The sequence below is a fragment of the Ambystoma mexicanum genome, chromosome 12, assembly GCF_040938575.1.
Source record: "Ambystoma mexicanum isolate Mex_15411 chromosome 12, UKY_AmexF1_1, whole genome shotgun sequence".
NCBI classification, from domain to species: domain Eukaryota; kingdom Metazoa; phylum Chordata; class Amphibia; order Caudata; family Ambystomatidae; genus Ambystoma; species Ambystoma mexicanum.
Genome location: NC_090936.1, coordinates 1,025,861,733 through 1,025,888,040, shown reverse-complemented (window position 1 = coordinate 1,025,888,040; position 26,308 = coordinate 1,025,861,733).

Below are 26,308 nucleotides of genomic sequence, written 5' to 3'. Positions count from 1 at the left end.
TTCAGGAGGGGGCGGTTACAGTAGTCAAGTCTAGAGAGAACCAGGTCTTTAGTCACATTGAGCCTCTGAGGGAAAGTGAGAAAGGGTAAAATTCCTTTGAGAAAGAAGAGCTGATTAGATAGTTGGACTCCTTGCGAATGTCCTGAATGTGAGGGAGGAAGGAAAGAGAGGAGTCAAAGATGACACCAAGATTTCTGGAATCAGTTGAAGGAGCAGGGGGAGAGCCCATGGAGGAATGCCAGAGTGAGAGGAAGAAGAAGGGAGCAGGGAAGGGAATGATCTCAGTTTTACAGGCATTGAGGCCGTGATCATTGGAGGCACACCAGGACTTGATGGCAGGTAGGAATTCAGGGATAATGGAGGGTGCCACAGAGTCAGCAGGGAAGAAGAGCTGCGTGTCATCTGCGTAACACTGGAAGTTGGAGGAGAAAGAGGAGATGAGGCATGCAAGGAGAGCAAGGTAAATGTTAAAGAGCCAGGGGGAGAGTATAGAGCCCTGGGGGACACCACAGATGGACATGGAAGTAGGAGAGGAGAAGGGGCCCAGGATGGCTTGGGAAGAGTGGTTAGTGAGGAAAGAGGACAACCAATCCAGTTCCCGTTCTGAGATACCAAGTGGATTGTCGAGCCTTGGTATGAGGATGAAATGGTTAACTGTGTCAATTGCAGAGGAGACATCGAGGAGAATAAGGACAGCTAGGAGTTTGAGTCCAGAGATGTGAGCAGTTTTTCACGGGTGTTCAGAAGAGCAGTTTCAGTGCCTCTGGAGGCTTGGAATCCAGATTGATGGTCAAGGAGGCCACCAACAAGTTCAGTGTGAGAGTTAATTTGGGGCAAGGCCAGCTTCTCAAGTTGCTTCCCCACAAAGGGTGTGATGGACATAGGGCGATAGTTGGCAGGGCAGGTAGGGTCAAAGGATGTTTTTTTCAGGAGTGGGTGCACAAGGGAGTGCTGACGAGGGGAGGGTAAAGATCCAGTAATACAAGAGGGATTGCAGAAATCAGTGAGAGCAGGGGTAAGAGAGCCAATGTTATCCTTGATGAACCTGGATGAGAAAGGGGAGACCTGCTTAGAAGAGACCTTCATGGAGCGCGCAACTCTGGTACCTTCTTCAGGTGTGACAGGAGAGAAGGATGAAAAGGAGGAAAGAGGAGGAAGAAGGGGTGTGGTGGGGGTGGATGTAGGAGTGTAGAAAGGGTGGTCAGAATGTCCTGAGTTTTGGTGGCAAAGTGTGAGGTCAGTGCATAGCAGGGGGCCTGGAAAGGAGAAGAGGAGGAGGAGATTGTGGAGGGGTTGGCTAGTTCCCTGCAGATTTTGAAAAGTTCAGCCGAGTTAATGGATGCGCCGGAGTCATGTGCCTGGATGTGGGATCTTTTCTTTTCACGGATGGCGAGTCTGTATTGTCTTTGGAGGAGGCGGCAGGACAGTTTGTCAGAGGATGAGCCTGAGGTTAGCCACTTCAATTCTGCTGCCCTGCACTTACGTTTCATGGCTGCAAGTTCGGTGTCATACCAAGTGTTACGCTTTGAGGCAGATTTTAGACAGATCCTCATGACTGGGGCAAAAATGTCAAGAGTGTTGGTGAATGTTCTGGAGTTGGCCAGATTCAGAGTCAGAAGTGGGGGGGTGAGGTGGGGTGAAGGTGGAAGCGAACACATTCGCAGTCACTCGTTTGACTGGGCGGGTGTTAGTGAACGAGGTTGGTGCAACTTTTGGTGGGGCAGTCAGGGTACCAATGGGACCCAGATGGGAGAAGAGGAGAGAGTGTTCTGACCAAAATAGAGGGATGACAAATGGGGGGAGAGAGAGAGAGAGGTCAAAGTGTATGAGGGCATCTAGAGAGTGTCCTGCTGTGTGGGTTGGCTCAGAAGGGAAAATGGTGTGGCAACGGGAGGAGCAGAGGTCAGTGAATAGAGTGGATGCAGAGCCAGGGGAGTACAGGTTAATGTTGAAATCACCCAGAAGGAGAAGGATAGAGGTGGAAGAAAGTAAAGAAAAGCAGAAGTCAGTCCATTCAGAGAGGAATAGGGAGGTGACACTTGGAGGCCAGTAGATGGTAGCAATGGTCAGGGTGGAGGTGGGAGAGGTGACCAACTTGCAAATTGGGCTTCAAAAGAGGAATAGGTCTGGGTAGGTAAGATGGAAGCAGGAACCCACTCATGGAAGATTAAGGCAACACCCCCGTCAGTGCGGTGAGGTCGAGGCTTCGAGATGATCTTGAAGCAGTCAGTGAGGAGGGAGTCAAAGGCAGTGACTGAGCTGGCTTTGAACCAAGTCTCAGTAAAAGCAAGAATGCCGAGGTCAATGTCTTCAAGAAGGAGACAGATGTAAGACGAGTCTTTGTTGGCTGAATGGGCGTTTATGCAGGTGGAGTGGTTAGCGCTTCAGAAGGTTTTCTGTGGTGGGGTACAGGTATGTGGTACACCATTCAGAGGAAGGAGAGTAGAAGGGGGAGATGCAGACAAGGGAAAGAAGTGAATGAGAGAAGGCAAGATGCGGTCAAAGAGAAGGAGGTTGGGTTGTGGACCCTGAACCAGAATGGTGCCAGTATGATAGACATTAACTAAGCAACGATAGGATGCAAAACCAGCCAAGAGGACTCCCCACTTGGTACCACCATTAATAGAGGAGCGTGAGGAGGGAGAGAGAGTGGAGATGAGATGGGGAGTCCAGATATCAGGAGAGGGGACAGAGAAAAGGATATCAGTGAATACCTCTCTAGAGGAAGCACTGACATAGGTGTCTGCAATTGGAAGTCCAGGGTTTGTACTCAGGATGTTGTACTTTTTCCTGCCAGACTTGGAGAGAGATGGGGAATAGGGGATAGTGTAGCAGTTAGAGAATATAGGAGAGATGGAGAGAGCCATAGGAGGACAGATGTTTTAGCCAATAAATGAAGGAGGAGTGGCAGCACTGCACAGTTCTGGCTAAACTCACTAGGAGTCTTTGTTGATTTAGTCAGAGAGAATGAGTGAAACCCAGCAGGAATAGAATTACATTGGAAGAGTGGCACAGAGATGTAAAAACTATGCACACATAACATTGATTTTAAAAACTAAGGTAGCAAACAATGCAATGCAGATGGTACCAGGTAATGCAAAACCACCCAAATTCGAAGTTTTAAAGGCACAACCCAAATTCGACTTTAAATGAAGGCAGCAAGCAATACAATGTGGATGGCTCCCAAGAAATGCTAAACACAAATGAGAGTAATAAATGCAGTGAAAGGAAGGAAGCTAGTTAGGGTGAGGATGGAGGAGATGAAAAGCACTGAAAATGCCTCAGGAGAGTTTGTCATGAAGGTCAGACACACTTTCTTTCATGGCTGCAGCGGTCGTGGGTTGCCTTTGAACCAATAGCAGTGAAGCAGTGCATGAATTAGACTGGGGGACGGATCATAGTTAGAGAAGTAAATCTGTGGCTCTCCAGGCCCTCTTTGGACCGTACAGGCACAGACAGGGCCTTTAATTGTGGACCTTCAAGTCGGGCCAGCTTACATCTTCTGGCTCCCGATTGGCCAACAAATGCAGTGCACAGACCAATCCGGAGGTAGATGTAGTCAGTCAGCCCAGCACTGCAGCATGCCAGAGACCAGGGCGTCATGTAGGAAGGTGCTATTAGAGGCTGAGACACCTTGTGAAAGAGGCCCAGTCAGCCAGTACATCGGAGCCTTAGTTGCAACACGAATCACACAGCAGCTGAAACACAAACCACAAAGCCCAACTCTTAGCTTCAAAAACACTTCACAGCTTGTTTCTAACTGGTATGGTTGTAATTGTATCAGCAAAACTGTTTTCTGTGTGTTAACATGTCAAGCTGCAGGATATTATAGGGACTTATTCCAAGTTTGGTGGTAAATATGGCTTACCATTACCGCCGAAGTGTCCTGCAGAAAAATCACCATATTACGAACCCATGGCCATAGATGTATCCACCAGGTGTTAACAGTAATACAGCCAAAATATGTTACCCAATGGTAATTCTCCTCATTTGTGGCAAAATTACTGTTACCAGAATTTGTAGTCATTTCTGAATAGTAATTCAGCCAAAAAAACATCAGAATTAGCGGTTAGCGGAAATAGCCTCATCCTGACAAAAAGAAGCTGATGGACGTCCATCTAGAAAAATCCAATGCATTAGAATCAGCTGCCCTAGCAGCCATCCAAGCCCGAAGAAAAGCTAAACCATGTTGGCAGATGTGATTAAAGGCAAAGTGTCAGAAATGGGTACGTGCAAGCCTAAACTCACAGAGGCAGAGATCACCCTACCCGCTGAAGACGTTGTGGCACATGCAGGCCAGATGTATGGGGCGAGTAGTTGTAAAACCACACTCCACAATCTGGACAGTGGTGCTCACCAAGTCGGTGGCAGTTGGGACAGTAACTAGGCATATCAATGTCAAAAAACGCTGGAATGACCTGAAGGCAAGGTTCAGCAGTCTCCTGGTGTGCCATTGCAGGAAAAAAACACCTGGCACCCTGGCAGGAGGCGGACAGCTGCATCCTCCACCTGGAAGCGGTTGGAGGGCATCGGATCTGCTGAGTGTGAACCTGGCAGCCAACCTGAACTTGGTTAGTACATGATAGTCCATAGTGTAACATAAAAATCAGCACAGAATTGCAAGGCCTCCACGGCTAATGAACCTTATGATTTGGGGATGGTAATAAGCATGGAGCAGGGCACCTGGCATGTCACATCCTTGAATATTTGATGAGAAATAAGAGGGCACTTTCCATATTTCCAGAACTGGAACATAAAGGGTGCCTCTTGTATCCTGAATGGGCCACCAACTCTCCAGTCCATAGACATGCAACATCACTCTCAGACATGTAACATCACTCATCACTACATAGGCATCCACAAACACGATATTGAATGGGCCACACAGACATATGTGGGACATATGTCACCTATCCATGCCACAGAAACTATTATCAAGGCCAGTGGAGATACATTAGCCATAAGTGTATGGCCATGGCATGAAATGTCATAACAAACCTCACCGCTCGGATCACTCCCTGTTCCCTTTACACAATACCTTTAGCCCCCACAGCACTCGCTGCATGCAGGTAGTACACGAGGCATTCGGCAGTTGCATGAATCCAATCTATCAAGTCTTAGGGCTCCCCAACAATAACTGTATTGGGTATCCCAAAAAAGGTTCTAACGCAATGCACAGCCAACCCCTTTTACAAATAGCATTTTATAGCATGTCACTTATATCAAACCAGATAACCATGGCAGCCACAAAGAACATCAAGGTGCGAGAACAGCAAGCACATCTGGCTTGAACCCCAGTGCCACCCACCCAGCACACCTCCAGGGATGCAGGGCAGAGTGCTGGCAGTGAGAAAAAAATCAAACATAATCCAGAGGCCACCAGTGCCCCATATGCTGCACATATTAACAGAGAGATCACCACTGCCATCCCCACCTCTGGACACTGTGGCCAACACTACCACCTCTCACTGTATGCCACCACAATAGCGACAGTTGTGACCATCAACACAACCTCATGTGTCTCAGAGGCTTCAACCATCACTGTGCCAACTACAACCCCTGTGACAAGTGTGCCTATGGAATCAGAATAATCCACCCCACACACTTATGTTATCGCCAGAGGTGTGCCTCATCAGCTGGACTCTCCACCACTACCCTCCCTCTCCCCACTTACCACCACACCATCATCCTTATCCATTGGCCAGGCTCTGCAGTGGTGTTGTGATCAGGAAAGGCATTCCACTCCTGATTATGATCCCACTGAAGATGGTGGGTCTCTTGAATCTGCGAGGGAAAATGCTCCATGACCTATCACCACCAGTCCCCAAAACATACTTGCTATGATCAGGCATGTTGCTTGAGTGTACAGAGACAATATCTTCCTGCAACAAGACAGTGCTGATGGCCATCACACTCACTCTGCGTTATATTCAAGGGAGGTTAGGGGGTGACAATACCAGCTACATCTCGACAACGCCCACAGAGGCATGTCTGCCCAGCACCTCATTCAGGCTCCGTTGATGGAGACAGCCCCCCTAACCACCTGTCACTCATTGACGTGGCAAGACCCAATGGAAAAGGGGAGATCATGCCACAGACACTATTATAGGTTAGAGGTGGGTGGGTGTGGTTGTTGGGCATGTGGGAGGTTGGTGGGTATGGATCTATTTCTGTTTAATAAAAAAAATAAGCACTCCAGGAACTGAGTCCAGTAGTCATTGAGTTTACCACATATATAATTTATTTGTGACTTTTAATTGCAGTAAAATGTTAATGGATTTATATTTTAAAAAAAGCTCTGAATTAGCTAATGACAGATGAGGTATCCTTCCCTTGTATCATCAGGTCCACCTCTAGCTGGCCTCTGATTACCTGCATCATCTGAGTCTGTGCAGGGGTGGGCATTGTCATCCTCTGGAGACATAGGGACATTATGATATGATATGATATGATATGATATGGCATTTATAACATGCCTATACACAAGTGTATCAAGGCACGACGAGGCAAGGGAGGGAAACAGAGGGAAGACAGAGACAGCGATCCTACTAGGCCAGGTGACATTGTGATTGCGCAAGTGCAGGGGAGGAGGCAAGGGGAAAATGGCAGGGGGAAAGGGGAGGGGGCAGTGGAGTACCTAGGATAACACTAAAATAAATAAAGACAATAAATAAAAGTTTGTGTGTGACCATTCATCATGTTCCAAATAGCACAGACATGAAGGGAGGGGGAGTGGGAGTGATATTTTGAGGTAAAAAAAATGCACAGAGAAAAACAATGATACAATGGCCCTCATTACGACCCTGGCGGAAAGTGACTGACCGGACCGCAACAGCGTAAATAGCGTTTCCGCCATTGCACGAAGGAGCAAAGTGCGGCCCATTCCGACCCATCGGGCACGAGCACCACGGCATGGCGGAAGTGCAAAGTCCGCGATGGCGGAAATGACCCCAAAACGGCCCACACCGCCGCCGTACGGCGCCCTAGGTGCAATACCGCCACCCATCACAGCGGACACCGCAGAGTGCGCCTACCGGAAAGTACGGTGACCGGAAATATACGGAAACGGAAGTTAAAACATGGTCCCGGAACGGGAAACATCCCGCCGTACACCTATAAAACCACAAAAACCACACAACCACTAAAAACACTACCCCGAGACACACCCCAACCCGTCATCCACCCTAGCGAAACCAAGAAAAATGGGAAAAGTAGCGAAGAAAGCGTGCGACCGCAAGCGGCAGGTCCACTTCTCCCGTGAGGAACTCACCGTGCTAACAGAGACCCTCCAGGAGAATGCTGCCATCGTCTTCTCCACGCAAATGACCAGGACGGCACTTGCGAACAAGAAGGCCATATGGGCTCTGGTGGCACAGCGGGTAAGCGCGGTGGGGACCGCACCCCGCAACCCACAGCAATGCAGAAAGCGGTGGGACGACCTGCGGATACGCGTCCGCAGCATACTCTCTGCCAACCGCAACATTGCCACAGCCACCGGGGGAGGTCCTGAATCACCCATCAAGTTGACCCCCTGGGAAGAAATCTGTGCCTCCACCATCGGAATGGAGAGCATAGAGGGAGTCGGAGGGATGGAGAAAGGAGTGCAGACATCAGAAGAATCAGGTAGGTGGGCCAGATAAAACAATGCTAAATCCACAATGTCCAATCATGTGAAGTACCATGTGTCCACATAGTGCAACAGAAACACATGTCCAGGAAAACGTCCACACACATCGCCCTGATAGCGCACTTTAAAACCACAATAAATACATAAATAATTAAAAACACCTAAAACACCCACCACACGTCCAGCAGGCACACCCTAACTGCAGGCTGCCAAACAACTGCACCCTCACCCCACACACAAATGAAAGCACCTCCAAGGCACCGACCCAAATCACCCTCATGTACCACCCCAATGCATGTGATACAATGCCATTCCAATACCCACAGACCCATTAATAACCCTCGCCCTCCTTTACTCCATCAGAGGGTCCGATCCAAACGACGAGCATCAGGACACCCCTACCAGCACACCTGCAAAGAGGGCCAAGACCAACGGCCAAAGACCCTCCACCTCAGCTGCACGCATCAAGACACGGCAGCAGCACAAATCAGGTGGCAGCACAGAGGAGGGAACATCAACAGGCACCCCAGCAGCCAGCATGCCCACAACACCACCACCACAGGTCCCCCCAACGGATGCCACAGAAGGCACTGCCTCTGGTGGCAGCAGCACCATAGGTGACACCCCATTGATGGCAGCATGCTCCGACACAGAAGACGGGGATGTCGAAGTCAGATCCATCCATGACCTGTCCCATTCCCCCTGTCTGTCCCATCCCGTACAACATGAGGATACCACGCAGGGGCACCCACAAGACGACGACTGGCCATCCCCCCCAAGCCCTGTGGCAAGGCAACATGAGGTCAACAGCCCCTCTGTGACACCCCCGCAAATGGCCATGGCCCAGCAGAGGCAACAGTCCCTCGACCAGTTAATCGTGCAACAGCAGCAACTGGCCACGCTCCTCAAGGACCATGCCGATGAATGTGGGCGCACTAAGTCAGACATAGAAACATCAACTGAGACACTCAGGGCAGAAATGGAGAGAAGTACAGAGACACTAAGGGCACAAATGGAGAGTAGCACCGAGAGCCTGAGAGTCCAGATGGAGAGAAGCACCGAGAGCCTGAGGGGGGAACTGCATGCGACGTCCAAAGACGTATGTGCCGAACTTGCCGCAGTGCGCCGTGTGCTCACTGAGCTCTCACAAACCCTTAGGGACATGCATGGACGTGAGCAGGCAGACACATCATCCGTAGCAAGTTCCGTCCAGGGCAGCCCCCAACGTAGATCTGGGAGGAACCTGCGCTCCACAGGCAGGGGTGCCCCTGACACCCGCAGAGGGGGCTTGCAATAGCGACAGCCCACTGACAATGAGCATCTTTGGACACTGGTGTTCGGGGGGGAGGTAGGAGGGTGGAGGGGGTGTGTTGGGCTCACTTGGGTGGCGGGTCGATAGGGTGTTCAACATGATATCACATATGCCATAAACAGTGCACGATCAACCAATGAGATGTGTGGACAATGATCTTTGTGTACTAGGCCATCATAGGCGTACAGTCCATATTGTGCATGTACCAGACACACACAGTGCCACGAGTCCCGTGTCCATGTATCAGCCACCAGGCGTGAGTGCTAGAAGCATGCATCAATGACATGCTGACGAATGTCACGGCCCTCCGGTGCCTCGCAGACTCCTTGAGGTGCTGCCACATCCCCACCCTCATCATGACCATCATCAGGTGCTTGCAGTTCTGCGTCAGGGGGCATGGGCACATTTCTACGTACGCACATGTTGTGGAGCATGACACATGCCATGACCATCTTTGCAACCTTCTCATGGCGGTACAGGAGTGCCCCGCCAGACCTGCTGAGGCAGCGGAAACGAGTCTTCAGTAGGCCGAATGCCTGTTCAATGACTACACGGGTACGTGAGTGGGCATGGTTGTAGTCCTCCTCATGCTGGTCCCGTGGGTTCCGGACTGGTGTGAGGAGCCATCTCTTCAGTGGATACCCAGCATCACCTGTATGTGGACGATAAACGTATGATGTGGAATGCCATTGCTACGTACGCACACCCCCCCCCTTCCTGCCAGGTCATTGCCGCATCACATACCCCACATCATCATGCATGAAATGAGACTCACCGAGTAGCCAGGATCTGTTCCCTGCGTGTCGCTCCATGTAGCGTGGTATAGTAGAGTTCCTCAAGACCATAGAATCATGGGTTGATCCAGGGAATCTGGCACAACAATGTGTAATGATCCTGTTGGAGTCACACACCATTTGTACATTCAGGGAATGAAATTGTTTTCGGTTGCGGTACTGGGCCTCCATGGCATGTGGGACGACCAATTCCACATGGGTGCAGTCGATGGCACCAATGCAACCCGGTATGCCGGCAAGTGCATGGAATCCCACTTTTGTGTTGGTAATTTCCTGCTCCGAGCGTGGTAGAGAGATGTAGTCGTCTGCGTGCTGCAGGAGGGCATCGAGCACTTGCAATAGTGTCCGTGAGAACAGTGGCTGAGAAATGCCATGCAACTGTCCGACTGTGTGCTGGTAGGTGCCTGTGGCCAGGAAGTGGAGTACAGACACCACCTTCAGTAGGGGTGGGATGGCGGTTGGGCTATCTATCATGCTGACAAGGTCAACGTGTGTCATGTCCACTATTGCGGCTATGGTGTCCCGGTCCAAACGGTAGAGGGTGTGGATCTGCTCATCAGTGAGGTTGAACGGATGTGCTCGGAGGCGTGGGATTGCGGGCTGCCTGCGTGGTGGTAGTGGCTGTGCTGGCGGCCCTTGCTGGCCCTGCCTTGGCCTCCTCCTCCTCCTGCGTCTCCTCCGTGCGGCCGGTTGTAGTTGGTGTTCGTCTTCTTCTTGGAGTTGGAGTACTTCTATCAGGTCCCCCAGGGCCAACATCGCGAGTCCTGCCGGTAGCATTTCGGAGTGGGTGTGGTTGTGGGAGGAGACTGGGTGTGCAATTTATGTGTTTTCAGGCTGTATGGCCTCCACCTGTGGTGATTCATTCCACCTGTGCAAGCTGCTCTCCCCTTTGGCCGAGCACGTCCCGCACAGAACGCTGCAATTCGAGGAATGGCATCTTGCTATTGCAATCATGTATTTGTACCCGATGGCCGTGTGACATTTGTTGATATGTACATTCGGCTATGGTCCCATTGTTTCACATACAATCTTTGCAGTCGCGAACAGACTTGTGATGGGTCAGTGGAACGTAGTACTCGAGTAACGGTGGGCCCTCATGCATCACTGTACCGAGTTGCACCGACGGGCGGGGCGTCCCATTCGTGGGTGAAGGCAGTTGCCATTTTCACACACAGCCGCACTAGATGGATTAATTTGTGATTTCAAACGGCCACAGATGCCTTTTCGACGTGATGTTGCAAATGAGGAATTCGAAGGGCGGCGCTTTCGGTTTTCAGCTAGCGCCGGGGAGATGCCCACAGGTCTGACTGCAAATATAACGTTCTTTTGTTCGATGTCCTTGAGACAGGGGCCATGGCGAGGAAGCAATGATTGATATGAATAGTTTTGGATGCGCAATAGTGACGTGGGCGATGAGGCCGGACGTTCCCAAATACATGTAACTTCACAACACTGGAATTACGGGCTGGGGCACTGTGGATTTTGCAGGCTGCATGACGCACAGACTCAATGGAAATTTCGAATGTTTTGTGAGTAAATATTCAGGCGTTTTTATAACAGGATGAGGGAATGATGAATGGATGCATGGGCAGGTGATTTGATACAGGGTTTGCCATGTACAGGGCTTGTTGGAATCTATCCGCCTCCCCTGCGCTATGTGATGCAGGGCTGCCATAGTGGGACCATCGTCTATCTGGCCTTGTTGAGCCCTCCCTGTCTCGACGCGCCTTCAGACACTTGTGTCCATGCACGTTAACATTCCCATCTGATGGAATCTGTTTTGACAGACGCATGCACAGGTACACTCGTTTGTGATGGTGTTTACACCTCGATATAGATAGTTATGAGTCGCAAGTGGTTTCGGGGTGGTGATGATCCTTTCGAGTGGGCTAGCATGCATATGACTGTGGATTTAGTGTGATCATTGAAGTGAGTTGTTCGAATGTAGTTCTGATGGCCATTCTGTTCTTTTTCTTTTCTTTTGGTTGACAGGTATCTCCTCCCCTTTTGCCACTGCCATCTGTATGCCACTCCTGCAGATGGCGTTTACTCCCGACACCTGCTGCTTCGTGTTAATCAGTGGAGCAGCATTACGATCTTATGGAACGATCGCCAATGGGCCACATGCCCTTACGCAGTACTAGTGGCTCGGAGCAACATTTCGGCCTTTCAGCTAGACTAGTGCCTCCCCATTGGGACGGGCCTGCGGTTCTGTGCGCTTCCATGTTGCCTTTTCGTACGTGAATGTGGCTCTGTGTACCATGATGGAACAGGGCGTCACACAAGTAGTAGCTGGTCATTCCTTGCGGATGCAGCCCACAATGGTGATATGTGTTTTGGAGTTCATGGACTAATGGCTGTATGGGCTTGGTGATTTAGTTGTGCATTAAATTTCTATTCTGATATGGGCCGTGTAGCGTTCTTCTTTGCGAGTGAAGTGGCATATTCCTATTTGGGGAGCGATGTATTGTGAGGAGATCTGCATTGGGTCCCAGCTTCGGAGTTTAGTTGCGTGTTACTGTGCTGGGCGCGTTTGCCTACGGAGCCCAGTGAGGTCAGGGATGGGGGCTGCCAATATGACTGTTTGAATGTTGTCATGCTCAGGGGCGGGGGAATGGGTTTTGTGTAACAGATGCCGGTCAGCCAGGTGGACTGGTGGAATGTTGTGATTTTCGGAATATTGCTGATCACAGGTGCCTGTGTTTGCGTGCGTTTCTGGGGGGGGGAATGTGGTCATGTCCATTGGAATGGCTTCTGTATTCGTGCCATCTGTGCCCTGCAGCTCCCATTGGCCCCTCTTGTGTTTCTTTTGTTCGTTGGCATGCATGGGTGACTTGTACATTTCACTGGTTGCATTGTGACTTCATTGCACCTACGGGGAGTTGTACTTTGTGGGCAGGGAGCGGTGTACAGGCACTCAGTGGGGCCGTTTACGGTTGATTCGCGATGCCGTACTTCTCACCATGGCGGATTGGTGCTTTCCGCCATGCTTGATGGCGTTAGGTACATGTCCGCTAGGGTCGGAATTCGCGTACCCTTGCGCCATGGTGGTATTTACGGTTTGGCATGGCGCGCGCGCGCGTACTTGGTGCAGTTAGCGTTGGCGTTCACTACGGTGTCGCTAATGGCTTCGTACTTTGCGGTGACGGGTCATAGTCGCACCGAGCGCTATTCGATGGCGGTATTGCATTTCCGCCATCGTTTTTCGGATTCCGCCAGGGTCGTAATGAGGGCCAATGAATTAGATTTGAAAAACACACAGACATAATGTCAAAGTTTGGCACATTTTAGATTATTTCAGTTAGGGTCATATTGGTATAGTCTTACCCAATCGTTGTGCCTTGATTGGTAAATATTCTTTTAGCATATGTACCAAGTCATGGGTTCAATCTCGATCTGTCAAGTAAACAAGTAATCAATGATCGCCCACTTGTATACAATGGCACGTATCCTACTATTAGCCGACATTCGTCCCATTACAACTTTATACTAGTATCTTTGCATGTCTTGCTCGTAATCTATATTTTAGAGAAATATGATTCCTTATTGTTATCTTCAGTATCTCAATCTACTTCTCATACTCTTTTTTCTTATTGCACATTTGATTTTCAATGTGTGTTCCAAAAGGAAGCGCGAGCGTGGAGTTTTTCAACATTGTTAAAGTATCCCTTTAATGTTGACTATCTCCGTCATGAACATAAAAAAGATCGGTTTCTTTAAGGTTTACATTGTTGTACTGACATGGTGCGCTGTGCATTCTGCAATAAGGGCTTACCTGCAAAGTCCTAGCTTTCTCTCGTGCGTGCGCTCAAGTCCACGCCTGTCCGTGGACTGATTCCCTGCACTCCTATGTTGTTCATTCTTCGTCATGACAACTGAATTAGTCCTACCTTGTTTTCCATTCGGGCCACCATAATTTGGTTTCGAAATTCGATTCCCATTCCATTAATTGTGTTTTTGCCCATACTTGCCAAAATGCTAGTTGTGGAGATCCTATTTAACTCGAACAATCTTTTATTTTATCAACCTGTGTATAGTGTGAATGCCTCTTTCTCTTATTGCAATATGTGTGTAAATGTTATCAGTGTGAACAGCAATACTTTTTTGCAATTAGTGTCATTTTAATTTGCAATCCGCACCCACATTGATTCTAATTGGTTGGCTTTATCCCTTCTTAGACTTGTTCAAATTTGAAGCGCACCCCGAGCACCATTTGGTGCTTGAATTATAATAATTCTCACTTCTGTTTAAACACTACATATGTTATGGTGAAGTATGGGTATCATAGGATAGCCCAGCAGAGTGCCTATTAATAAGTCAAATACATATTGTCAAATCACAGATATTTTTCATTATATGGTTTCAAATTTCCTTTTTATGCCCCTTCGACCAGGATATTGGTTGTGAAATATGATTATCGTAGGATAGCCCAGCAGAATGCCTATTAGTCAATCAAATACATATTGCCAAATCGCAGATATTATTCATCAATTAGTTTCAAATTTCTTTTTTACCCGTTTTACCAATTTGCTATTTATACAGTATTTCAAAAGGTATTCATAAAAAGGAAGACATATCGTTATCTGATTTGAGACCAATGTTCAAAATGTACAGATTAATTTGGCTTCTTCCTGCCTTAGTATGAGTTCCTAATGTTGAAATCACAATAGCCATGATTTGAAAAAGGCGGTGGCATCCGCCAAAACACGTGTCATCATAAAGGGCAACTGTACACAAATGCTAAAACACTATTATCACAAAGAATTGTGTGGAGTCTATTTTTTCCATGGTGCATGAATTCATTAGGAAGTAACATAAATAAGCACAATATGTGTTACAAATGGAGTAGAGCAACCATTTTTCTCCGTTCAGTTACCAGACTCATGCGACATAAACTTGTTTGCAACGGAAAGGAGGGCAATGAGGTCTAATTTGTAGTATCCACAGTGAAAGGTTCCTCAGAGAGTATTTTCACCCTAGTTAATGACTTACAGAACTATGAATTGATGGTCATGTGGCCTGGTCCCAAAGGGCTGCAACACTGAAGAATGCTACATACAAATGCTTTACATTTTTCTTGATCACTGGCAATTCTTCCATTCTATGTTCATCCTGCATTGCTATAACAGAAGGAGGAACCATATTAAGTCACCTTTGGTCCAAACCCATAAAGAGCAGTCCAGCCTGAGCTGCTAGATCACATCTCTTCTGAACAAGACCACACGCCCCTCAGAAACATTTTGACCTCATTGGATTGCATCAATTAGGAACAGCTTCGGACTCTCTGCCCAGAGTTGTTTGTAAAATCGTAACATATGATAGGAATGCAAAGGTGTCTTAGTATCTTGCCTGGGTAGTCAACATGAGCTTTATTAAACATGTGCTGTAAGAATTGCATACATCAGTGGTTTTATTTTATGTCACAATGGGAGTGTGCACCCCTGTAAGAACTAAGCTAAAACCAAGTTACCAAACGTTTTGATAGTCCCCTGATGTGTGCTTGGGGGACCCTTTGCTTTACATTAAGGTAATGTTTCTGATCCTATGGGGGAGGTGGATACACCTGACCTAATTTGGGGCTATGGCTTGTGGAACCCCTGAACCATCCAATACTTCTGAGAATAGATACATCCTGGTGGTATTGAACTATGCAACTAGTTTCTAAGAACCCACATCTCTCCCAAAACTTTCTGCCCTTTTGGTAAGGGTGGATCTGATTGATTAATTCACACTGGTGTATCATACAAATAATGTGTCTGATATGGGGAGCAAATACATGTTGGCATACACAACGGTCCTTTGGGCTTATTTGTGGGGGAATGCAAACTGTTTTGTGGGTGCGTACATGGTTTTTAGTCACACACACACACCCATGTGAAATGTGTACCCATCCTGTACACATTCTTAGCTGCATGAAGACACATATATGCGTGCAAAGTGCACTACCTACCCTTTGAACAAAACGTGAGTCAGACATAACATCAGTTGATCAAACACTGGTACGACCAGAAGATTATCTATAATTAGTACAAACCAGGCCAAGAGAGTTGACGCAAAGAGCCTGTGAAGTCTCCTTGGGGCAGTGCTGGAGAGGATACATGAGATGAACACGTCGATTGAACTGCGTACCCACGAGCAACCCAGAGCATCTTTCACGTGAGGAGGCATACATGTTAATCAGACCTTCTGATAGGCTAATACGTCTCGTGGAGCAGAAGATGCAGAAGATGAAGCTGAGCTCTCCCTAGCTTGCTGAGTCCACCTGAAAAGGATGTGTTGGTGGGGGGCTTCTGGTGGGGGTCTTTTTGAAACAATACAAGAGAGAGAATGCTGCCAGCTCTGCAGCTGTTCTCCCTGACCCCAGGACTGACAGGCTGATAATTTCAGTTCATTAATACTTGGGAAAGCATGCCAGACAAACACAATATGTCAACAAGTCTTGTGTATTGCCTCAGCAACATCAACAATGCTTTTCTATATAAAATAATACATTATTAGCAATACAGCAGTAAGAACACTTCATCTGTTTAAATTGCACTAGAGCAAAAAATTCCTTTAGTACAAACTGTTGAAAAGAATTTCCCACTGCTCAGTCAATGTTTTTATCCGAATATGTTCCAAATATAAGAGCCACTCTTGATTCCCCTTGCATTAAAAGGTGTATGTTGCATCTTTTGTGTTCTACTCTGTAACATGTGACATGTCTGCTAGTGGTGCCACTTGTTATTCGGCCTGGATGTAGAATGGGAGCTGCTCATGTCATGGACTGGGATGTTTTATGCTGAGGCTAATGCCTAAGGGACTGTCTCTTATGTCAAGACTTTGAATACACTTACGCTGGCTCATAATTGATATGACACATAGGCCCTCATTACGACCCTTGCGGAAATCGACCGACCGGACCGCCATAGCGTAAATAGCGTTTCCGCCATTGCACGACGGAGCAAAGTGCGGGTCATTCCGACCCATCGGGCACGAGCACCACGCCATGGCGGAAGTGCAAAGTCCGCGATGGCGGAAATGACCCCAAAACGGCCCACACCGCCGCCGTACGGCGCCCTAGGTGCAATTCTGCCACCCATCTTAGCGGTCACCGCAATGAGCGGCAACCGGAAATATACGGAAACGGAAGTAAAAACATGGTCCCGGAACGGGAAACATCACGCCGTACACCTATAAAAACACTATTTCCACACAACCATTAAAAACACTACCCTGAGACACATCCCAACCCGTCGGCCACCCTAGTGAAACCAAGAACAATGGGAAAAGTAGCGAAGAAAGCGTGCGACCGCAAGCGGCAGGTCCACTTCTCCCGTGAGGAACTCACCGTGCTCACAGAGACCCTCCAGGAGAATGCTGCCGCCGTCTTCTCCACGCAAATGACCAGGACGGCACTTGCGAACAAGAAGGCCATATGGGCCCTGGTGGCACAGCGGGTAAGTGCGGTGGGGACCGCACCCCGCAACCCACAGCAATGCAGAAAGCGATGGGACGACCTGCGGATCCGCGTCCGTAGCATACCTTCTGCCAACCGCAACATTGCCACAGCTACCGGTGGGGGATCGGAATCACCCATCAAGTTGACCCCCTGGGAAGAAATCTGTGCCTCCACCATTGGAATGGAGAGAATAGAGGGAGTCGGATGGATGGAGAAAGGAGTGCAGACAACCGAAGAATCAGGTAGGTGCCCCAAATAAAACAATGCCAAAACCACAATGTCCAATCATGTGAAGTACCACGTGTCCACATAGTGCAACAGTAACACATGTCCAGGAGAACGGCCACATGCATAGGCCTGATAGCACACTTTAAAAGTCACATTAAATACATAAATAATTAAAAATCCTAAAAACACCCTCTACACGTGCAGCAGGCACACCCTAACTGCAGGCTGCAAAACAACTGCACCCTCACTCCACACACAAATGAAACCACCTCCAAGGCCCCAACCCAAATCACCCTCAGGTACCACCCCAATGCATGTGATACATTGCCATTCCAATTTCCACAGACCCATTAATAACGCTCGCCCTCCTTTACTCCACCACAGGGTCCGATTCCAACGACGAGCTCCAGGACACCCCTACCAGCACACCTGCAAAGAGGGCCAAGACCAACGGCCAAAGACCCTCCACCTCAGCTGCACGCATCAAGACACGGCATCAGCACAAATCGAGTGGCAGCACACAGGAGGGGACTTCAACAGGAACCCCAGCAGCCAGCATGGCCACAACACCACCACCACCACAGGCCCCCCCCAATGGATGCCACAGAAGGCACTGCTTCTGGTGGCAGCAGCACCATAGGTGACACTGCATTAATGGCAGCATGCTCTGACACAGAAAACGGGGATGTCGAAGTTAGATCCATCCATGACCTGTCTCAATCCCCCTGTCTGTTTCATCCCGTTCACCATGAGGATATCACGCAGGGGCACCCACAAGACGACGACTGGCCATCCCCCACAAGCCCTGTGGCAAGGCAACATGAGGTGACCAGCCCCTCTGTGACACCACCGCAAATGGCCATGGCACAGCAGAGGCAACAGTCCCTCGACCAGGTGATCGTGCAACAGCAGCAACTGGCCACGCTCCTCAAGGACCATGCTGATGAATGTGGGGGTACTAAGGCAGCCATAGAAACATCAACTGAGACACTTAGGGCAGTAATGGAGAGAAGTACAGAGACACTAAGGGCACAAATGGAGAGAAGCACCGAGAGCCTGAGAGTACAAATGGAGAGAAGCACCGAGAGCCTGAGGGGGGAACTGCATGCGACGTCCAAAGACGTATGTGTTGAACTTGCCGCTGTGCGCCGTGTGCTCACTGAGCTCACAGAAACCCTTAGGGACATGCATGGACGTGAGCAGGCAGAGACATCATCCGTTGCAAGTTCCGTCCAGGGCAGCCCCCAACGTAGATCTGGGAGGAACCTGCGCTCCACAGGGAGGGGTGCCCCTGATACCCGGAGAGGGGGCTTGCAATAGCGACTGCCCACTGACAATGAGCATCTTTGGACACTGGTGTTCGGGGGGGAGGTAGGAGGGTGGAGGGGGTGTGTTGGGCTTACTTGGGTGGCGGGTCGATAGGGTGTTTAACATGATATCACATATGCCATGAACAATGCACGATCATACAATGAGATGCGTGGACATTGATCTTTGTGTACGTGGCCATTATAGGCGTACAGTCCATATTGTGCATGTTCCAGACACACACAGTGCCACAAGTCCCGTGTCCATGTATCAGCCACCAGGCGTGAGTGCTAGAAGCATGCATCTATGATATGCTGACGAATGTCACGGCCCTCCTGTGCCTCGCAGACTCCTTGAGGTGCTGCCACATCCCCACCCTCATCATGACCATCTTCAGGTGCTTGCGGTTCTGCGTCAGGGGGCATGGGCACATTTCTACGTACGCACATGTTGTGTAGCATGACACATGCCATGACCATCTTTGCAACCTTCTCATGTCGGTACAGGAGTGCCCCGCCAGACCTGCTGAGGCAGCGGAAACGAGTCTTCAGTAGGCCGAATGCCTGTTCAAAGACTACACGGGTACGTGAGTGGGCATGGTTGTAGTCCTCCTCATGCTGGTCCCGTGGGTTGCGACTGGTGTTAGGAGCCATCTCTTCAGTGGATACCCGGCATCACCTGTATGTGGACAATGAAGGTATTTAGAGGAATGCCATTGCTACGTACGCACCCCCCCCCTTCCTGCCAGGTCATTGCCGCATCACATACCCCACACTATCATGCTTGAAATGAGACTCACCGAGTAGCCAGGATCTGTTCCCTGCGTGTCGGTCCATGTAGCGTGGTATAGTAGAGTTCCTCAAGACCATAGAATCATGGGTGGATCCTGGGAATCGGGCACAACAATGTGTAATGATCCTGTTGGAGTCACACACCATTTGTACATTCAGGGAATGAAATTGTTTTCGGTTGCGGTACTGGGCCTCCATGGCATGTGGGACTACCAATTCCACATGGGTGCAGTCGATGGCACCAATGCAACCCGGTATGCCGCCAAGTGCATGGAATCCCACTTTTGCGTTCGTAATTTCCTGCTCCGAGCGTGGTAGAGAGATGTAGTCGTCTGCGTGCAGCAGGAGGGCATCGAGCACTTGCAATAGTGTCCGTGAGAACAGTGGCTGTGAAATGCCATGCAACTGTCCGACTGTGTGCTGGTAGGTGCCTGTGGCCAGGAAGTGGAGTACAGACACCACCTTCAGTAGGGGTGGGATGGCGGTTGGGCTATCTATCATGCTGACAAGGTCAGCCTGTGTCATGTCCACAATGGCGGTTATGGTGTCCCGGTCCAAACGGTAGAGGGTGTGGATCTGCTCATCAGTGAGGTTGAACGGATGTGCTCGGAGGCGTGGGATAGCGGGCTGCCTGCGTGGTGGTAGTGGCTGTGCTGGAGGCCCTTGCTGGCCCTGCCTTGCCCTCCTCCTCCTCCTCCTCCTGCGTCTCCTCCGTGCGGCCGGTTGTAGTCGGTGTTCGTCTTCTTCTTGAAGTTGGAGTACTTGCAGTGCTATCAGGTCCCCCAGGGCCAACATGGCTAGTCCTGCCGGTAGCATTTCGGAGTGGGTGTGGTTGTGGGAGGGGGTTGGGTGTGCAATTAATGTGTTGCCAGGCTGTATGGCCTCCACCTGTGGTGATTCATTCCATCTGTGCAAGCTGCTCTCCCCTTTGGGCGAGCACGTCCCGCACACAACGCTGCAATTCGACGAATGGCATCTTGCCATTACAATCATATATTTGTACCCGATGGCAGTGTAACATTGGTTGATATGTTCATTCTGCTTTGGTCCCATTGTTTCACATACTATCTTTGCAGTCGCGAACAGACTTGTGAAGGGTCAGTGGAACGTAGTACTCGAGTAACGGTGGACCCTCATGCAACACTGCACCGAGGTTCACCGACGGGCGGGGCGTCCCATTTGTGAGTGAAGGCAGTTGCCATTTTCACACACAGCCGCACTAGATGGATTAATTAGTGATTTCAAGCGGCCACAGATGCCTTTTCGACGTGATGTTGCAAATGAGGAATTCGAAGGACGGCGCTTTCGGTTTTCAGCTAGCGGCGAGGAGATGCCCACAGGTCTGACTGCGAATATAACGTTCGATTGTTCAATGTCCTTGGGACAGGGGCCATGGCGAGGATGCAATGATTGATATGAATAGTATGGGATGCGCAATAGCGAAGTGGGCGATAAGGCCGGACATTCCCAATTACATGTTGCTTCACAACACTGGAATTACGGGCTGGGGGAACAGTGGATTTTGCAGGCTGCATTACGCACAGACTCAATGGAAGTTTCACATGTCATGTGAGTATGGAAGCAGGCGTTTGTGATAGTGTTTTCACCTCGATATAGATAGTTATGATTCGCTAGTGGTTTTTGGTTGGTGATGATCCTTTGGAGTGGGCTAGCATGCATATGGCTGTGGATTTGGTGTGATCATTGAAGTGAGTAATTCAAATGTAGTTCTGATGGCCATTCTATTCTTTTTCATTTCGTTTGGGTGACAGGTATCTCCTCCCCTTTTGCCACTGCCATCTGTATGCCACTCCTGCAGATGGATTTTACTCCCGACACCTGCTGCTTCGTGTTAATCAGTGGAGCAGCATTACGATCTTATGGGACGATCGCCAATGGGCCACATGCCCTTACGCAGTACTAGTGGCTAGGAGCAACATTTCGGCCTTTCAGCTGGACTAGTGCCTCCCTATTGGGACGGCCCTGCGGGTCGAGGCGCTTCCATGTTGCCTTTTCGTACGAGAATGTAGCCCCTGTGTGCCATGAGGGTACAGGGCGTCACACAAGAAGTAGCTGGTCATTTCTTGCGGATGCAGCCCACAATGGTGAAATGTATTTTGGGGTTCATGGACTGATGGCTGTATGGCCTTGGTGAATTTGTTGTGCATTAAATTCCTATTCTGATATGAACCGTGTAGCGTTCTTCTTTGCAGGTGATGTGTCATATTCCTATTTGGGGAGCGATGTATTGTGAGGAGATCTGCATTGGGTTCCAGCTTCGGAGTATAGTTGCGTGGTACTGTGCTGGGCGCGTTTGCCTACGAAGCCCAGTGAGGTCAGGGATGAGGGCTGCCAATGTGACTGTTTTGATGATGTGATGCTCAGGGGCGGGGGAATGGCTTTTGTGTAACAGATGCCGGTCAGCCAGTTGGATTGGTGGTATGATGTGATTATCAGAATATGGCTGGTCACAGGTGCCTGTGTTTGCGTGCGTTTCTTGGAGGGAGACTGAGGTCATGTCCATTTGTGTGGCTTCTGTATTCGTGCCATCTGTGCCCTGCAGCTTCCATTGGCCCCTCTTGAGATTCATTTGTTCGTTGGCAGGCATGGATGACTTGTACATTTCACTGGTTGCATTGTGTGGCTTCATTGAACCTACGGGGAGTTGTACAATGTGGCCAGGGAGCGGTGTACAGGCACTCAGTAGGGCCGTTTACGGTTGGTTCGCGATGCCGTACTTCTCACCATGGCGGAATGGTACTTTCCGCCGTGCTTGATGGCGTTAGGTGCATGTCCGCTGGGGTCAGAATTCGCGTACCGTTGCGCCATGGTGGTAATTGCGGTTTGGCATGGCGCGCGCGCGCGTACTTGGTGCAGTTAGCGTTGGCGTTCACTGCGGTGTCGCTAATGGCATCGTACTTTGCGGTGACGGGTCATAATCGCACCGAGCGCTATTCGATGGCGGTATTGCATTTCCGCCATCGTTTTTCCATTTCCGCCAGGGTCGTAATGAGGGCCATAGTATAAATCATGCGTAAAGCATATACATACACATTTCAAGCATGAATTTTACTCCATGCCGTATTTTCATTTGTAGTTATGGCCGAATATGGGGTACAGGTTTTAATTTTTGATTTAACTTCCAGATTCCTCTCCACCACATAATAGCATGACATTTTCCAACTGGTGTTAATGCTGTGGAATCCATTGGAATGTGGTGTTTCTTATTCCAGTAAAAAGCAGGTGGATTCCGTAGGAGTTCATTGTAAACACTGTCTGCCATGCGCACATGAGAAGCAGCATTCACTCCATTTGTATGGGAGAGGCATACAGGTGAGCACACCCCCACTTCACATCGCCTTTTTAGCACTCGGATGCACAGATGATGACAATTACACAGATGGGACCTGTTTGCACCTATGTGCAAACGTTACTGGTCCCCTCTGCTTCATTTATGGGGAACTGGGACATGAACCCTCTCAGTTTGTTTGTTCCAGGTTTCTTGTTACAAACACATAAGTATATTTGCAGTACATTTAAGTAAGAGACATCATTTCCACATATTCTCCCTTGAAGCCCCCAGTTGAACTAACATCTGTAGACCATGCAACCCACACACACCGGCATTCCACATGACATGCAGCATGCATATCGCATAACTTGATATTAAACATAGTGATGAGGTCAAAGTGAATGTAAGTGTAGGTACATCAATGCAAATGGACGTTCTCATACGTAACTTCCAATAAAACGTCTTGGCAGCTCTAACAGTCCATTTATCATCGTATTGATCGGATCCTCTGTCTTTGTACTAAAGGACTTGTCATGAATCAAATTTGGCACTGTTTGCCAATCCTCTATGACAACAGGGCAGTCACAAAACAAAGGGGCCAATGCGTTGGTCGTGCAGGCAGTACCTGAAGAAACTCTTCAACATTGTTTTAAAGTGACAAAGTGCCACAGGTGAGTGGAATACAGTTTGTATTTGGCTAAAGGGAAAGCACCTCTTCTCTTGGAGGATTTCCCCAATGAACTGTTGCAACATCATGCTGTGAACCCCCTCTCCCATCACTTTGCACATTCCACGTTCCATTGCTACTTGCATGGACTCAACAGTCACAATACAACAGAGAGGGAAACAGCTATATGTGACAATCACTCCCCCCACTAATGCACCCAAGCCAGAATGCAAGGTGCACTATTCCACGACAAAATACAAAAGAAAAACAATGACCATGAGACTGAGTGCTAGCATGCAGCTTCCTACGGTTCTGATTTAGGTGTTTGCATTGTCCAAATTCACCATGCTTATTTTGGCACAGTGCTAGTTAGGCCATGTTCGAAGTTGGTAAGTGACGTTTATATGCTGTAGCATCAATAAGATGTTCTAGTGCAAAATCGGTGCTGAGTCTAATGCTGCATCTCCATTCCTGCATGTTTACTCATTTGGGAACAAATCATGAAAAGTGTGGTTGGTGCTATATTTAAGAATTTATTTTAAATGTATTGCAATTCACTCCAAAGCATCATACACCAAGCCATTTTTTTTTTACTTTGATACGGTTTGATATTTTAAAAAAACCTTTCACAAATACAATAATCAATAATAACAAAACACAAGTGTATCAATACATTCAAAAATCATAAAAACACAATTATATCAATTCATCCAAAGCAATACAAACCTCTTGTAAGAATCTATATAAAGCTAAATCTAAATAAACACTGTTGCCATACATTAGACAAGACCACAATATTTCACCCAGAGAATCTGCCTCTTCAGGCAAACAATTCTTGAAATATGCTGTTCTTAAATTGCTAAGTGCCCAGCAATAAAGTATCAAATGTTTAAGCATTTCAAAAGTTGACGCTTACTTGCATAGTCTTAAGTAAGGAAGTTGACCTGGTCAAAGTTTACACATACCCGTCCTTTCAAGAGTAGGAAGTTGGTTGAGTCGAACACGCAAATAAAAATGACGTTCCTAATTGCAGGAAAAGAAGTGTAGGTATTTAGGTAGGAATACAGTCGACTATTTCACACAAATTCAAAGCAAATAATTTAGACTTTGTCTTACCAGGATTGGTTAGAAGTTCTTCCTCACATGCTTGAATTCTGGCTAGGAGCTTAGACATGTCGTCTTGTCTAAGCTCCTATGAAGAGGGTGTGAAATGTAGTAGACTATTGGCCCATAGGTTGAAGCTGAGGGAATCAAACAGAGCAATGAAAGCTATTAAGGGCAGACAGGGTGTGACCAGAGACCCAGTTGAAATAAATTACGTCTTTAGAAACTTCTATGCAGACTTGTATAGTGATCAATCTCATGTAGACTCAGACCGGATGAACCAGTTTTTTGAGTCATTGGAAATAAAGCAATTGTCAAACACTGAAAAAGACTTTCTGGATTTTTGGGATTTTCGAGGTTTCTCTTGATGAAGTGAGAAAGGCGATTTGGAAACTTAACCTGGGAGAGTGCCTGGGTCCTGACGGGTTCCCGATTGAATTCTACCGAGTGATGCCAGAAGACGTATTGATACTGAAGAGGGAGATGTTCAAAGATAGTAAATCAAAAGGAGTACTGCCATCAACTTTAAGGACTGCTACTATATCGCTCTTACATAAACAGGGTCGCCGCGAACTCGACGCAGGTAGCTATAGACCAATCAGCCTGTTAAATTGTGACTCTAAAATCCTTTCAAAGTTCCTGGCCAGCAGGTTGGAGAAACTGCTTCCTAAGTTAATTCACCCTAACCAAGCAGGTTTCATCAAAGGAATCTCCCCTGTCAATATGAGAAAATCATTGCTTACCCTGGAAGTATGTCAGAAGCACAAATTGGAAGCAGTTGCCTTGTCTCTTGATGCCGAGATGGCATTCAACTGTGTGAGATGGAGCTTTTTGATGAGTACCGTGGAGAGGATGAATTTTGGTCTGGAATTTTTGAGCTGGGTTAAATTTCTATATACAAAACCGACTGCGGAGGTCAACACGAATGGAGTCCTATCTGAGAGATTTGAGTTGCAATGGGGGACAAGACAGGGCTGCCCTTTGTCTCCTCAACTCTTTGTAATTTCAATTGAACCTTTGGCGGAAGCAATTAGATCAAATGAAAATAATGTGGGAGTCAAATACAATCGAATATGCCAAAAATGATGGCTCTATGCCGATGATTTACTTCTAGTCATCCAAGAGCTGGCTTCTTCGATTTCAGAGTTGATGATCTTGATTGACGATTTCAGCCAGTTGTCAAATTTTAAAGTCAATAGGGCTAAATCAGAGGCTCTACCTGGTTCATGCTTGACAAATTGTAAGGTACTGGAGAATCTAGGTTTCAGATGGTGCCCGACACAAATTAAATATCTAAGAATTTGGGTAACTGAACATTTTAGGGAAATGATGTGCCTACATTTGGACATAGTTTTGCAAAAGATGAAGTTGGATTTGGACCGCTTGAATGTGCTTGGCCTATACATTAGCAGGAATATTAATGCTATAAAGGTGGTTATGGCTCCGAAATGAAACTACATTTTGAGCATGATCCCCCTTCCGGTGAGTAACCAGGCATGGAGAAAGGTGGCTAGTATTCTACAAAGCTATTTGTGGAATAAGAAAATGCTGAGGTTAAAGCTGTGAAAATTGCAGGTACCAGAGGACAGAGGAGGGCTAAACGTCCCAAACTTTGAAAAATATCATCAAGCATTTTCTTTGCAACATGTCTTACCTTTTTTGGAAGAAGTGGGCGATAAAATGGCCGAGGCAGAGGCTAGGGGTGCAGGCCCCTTGAGTACTGGGTCTCTTCTGTCCACTACCA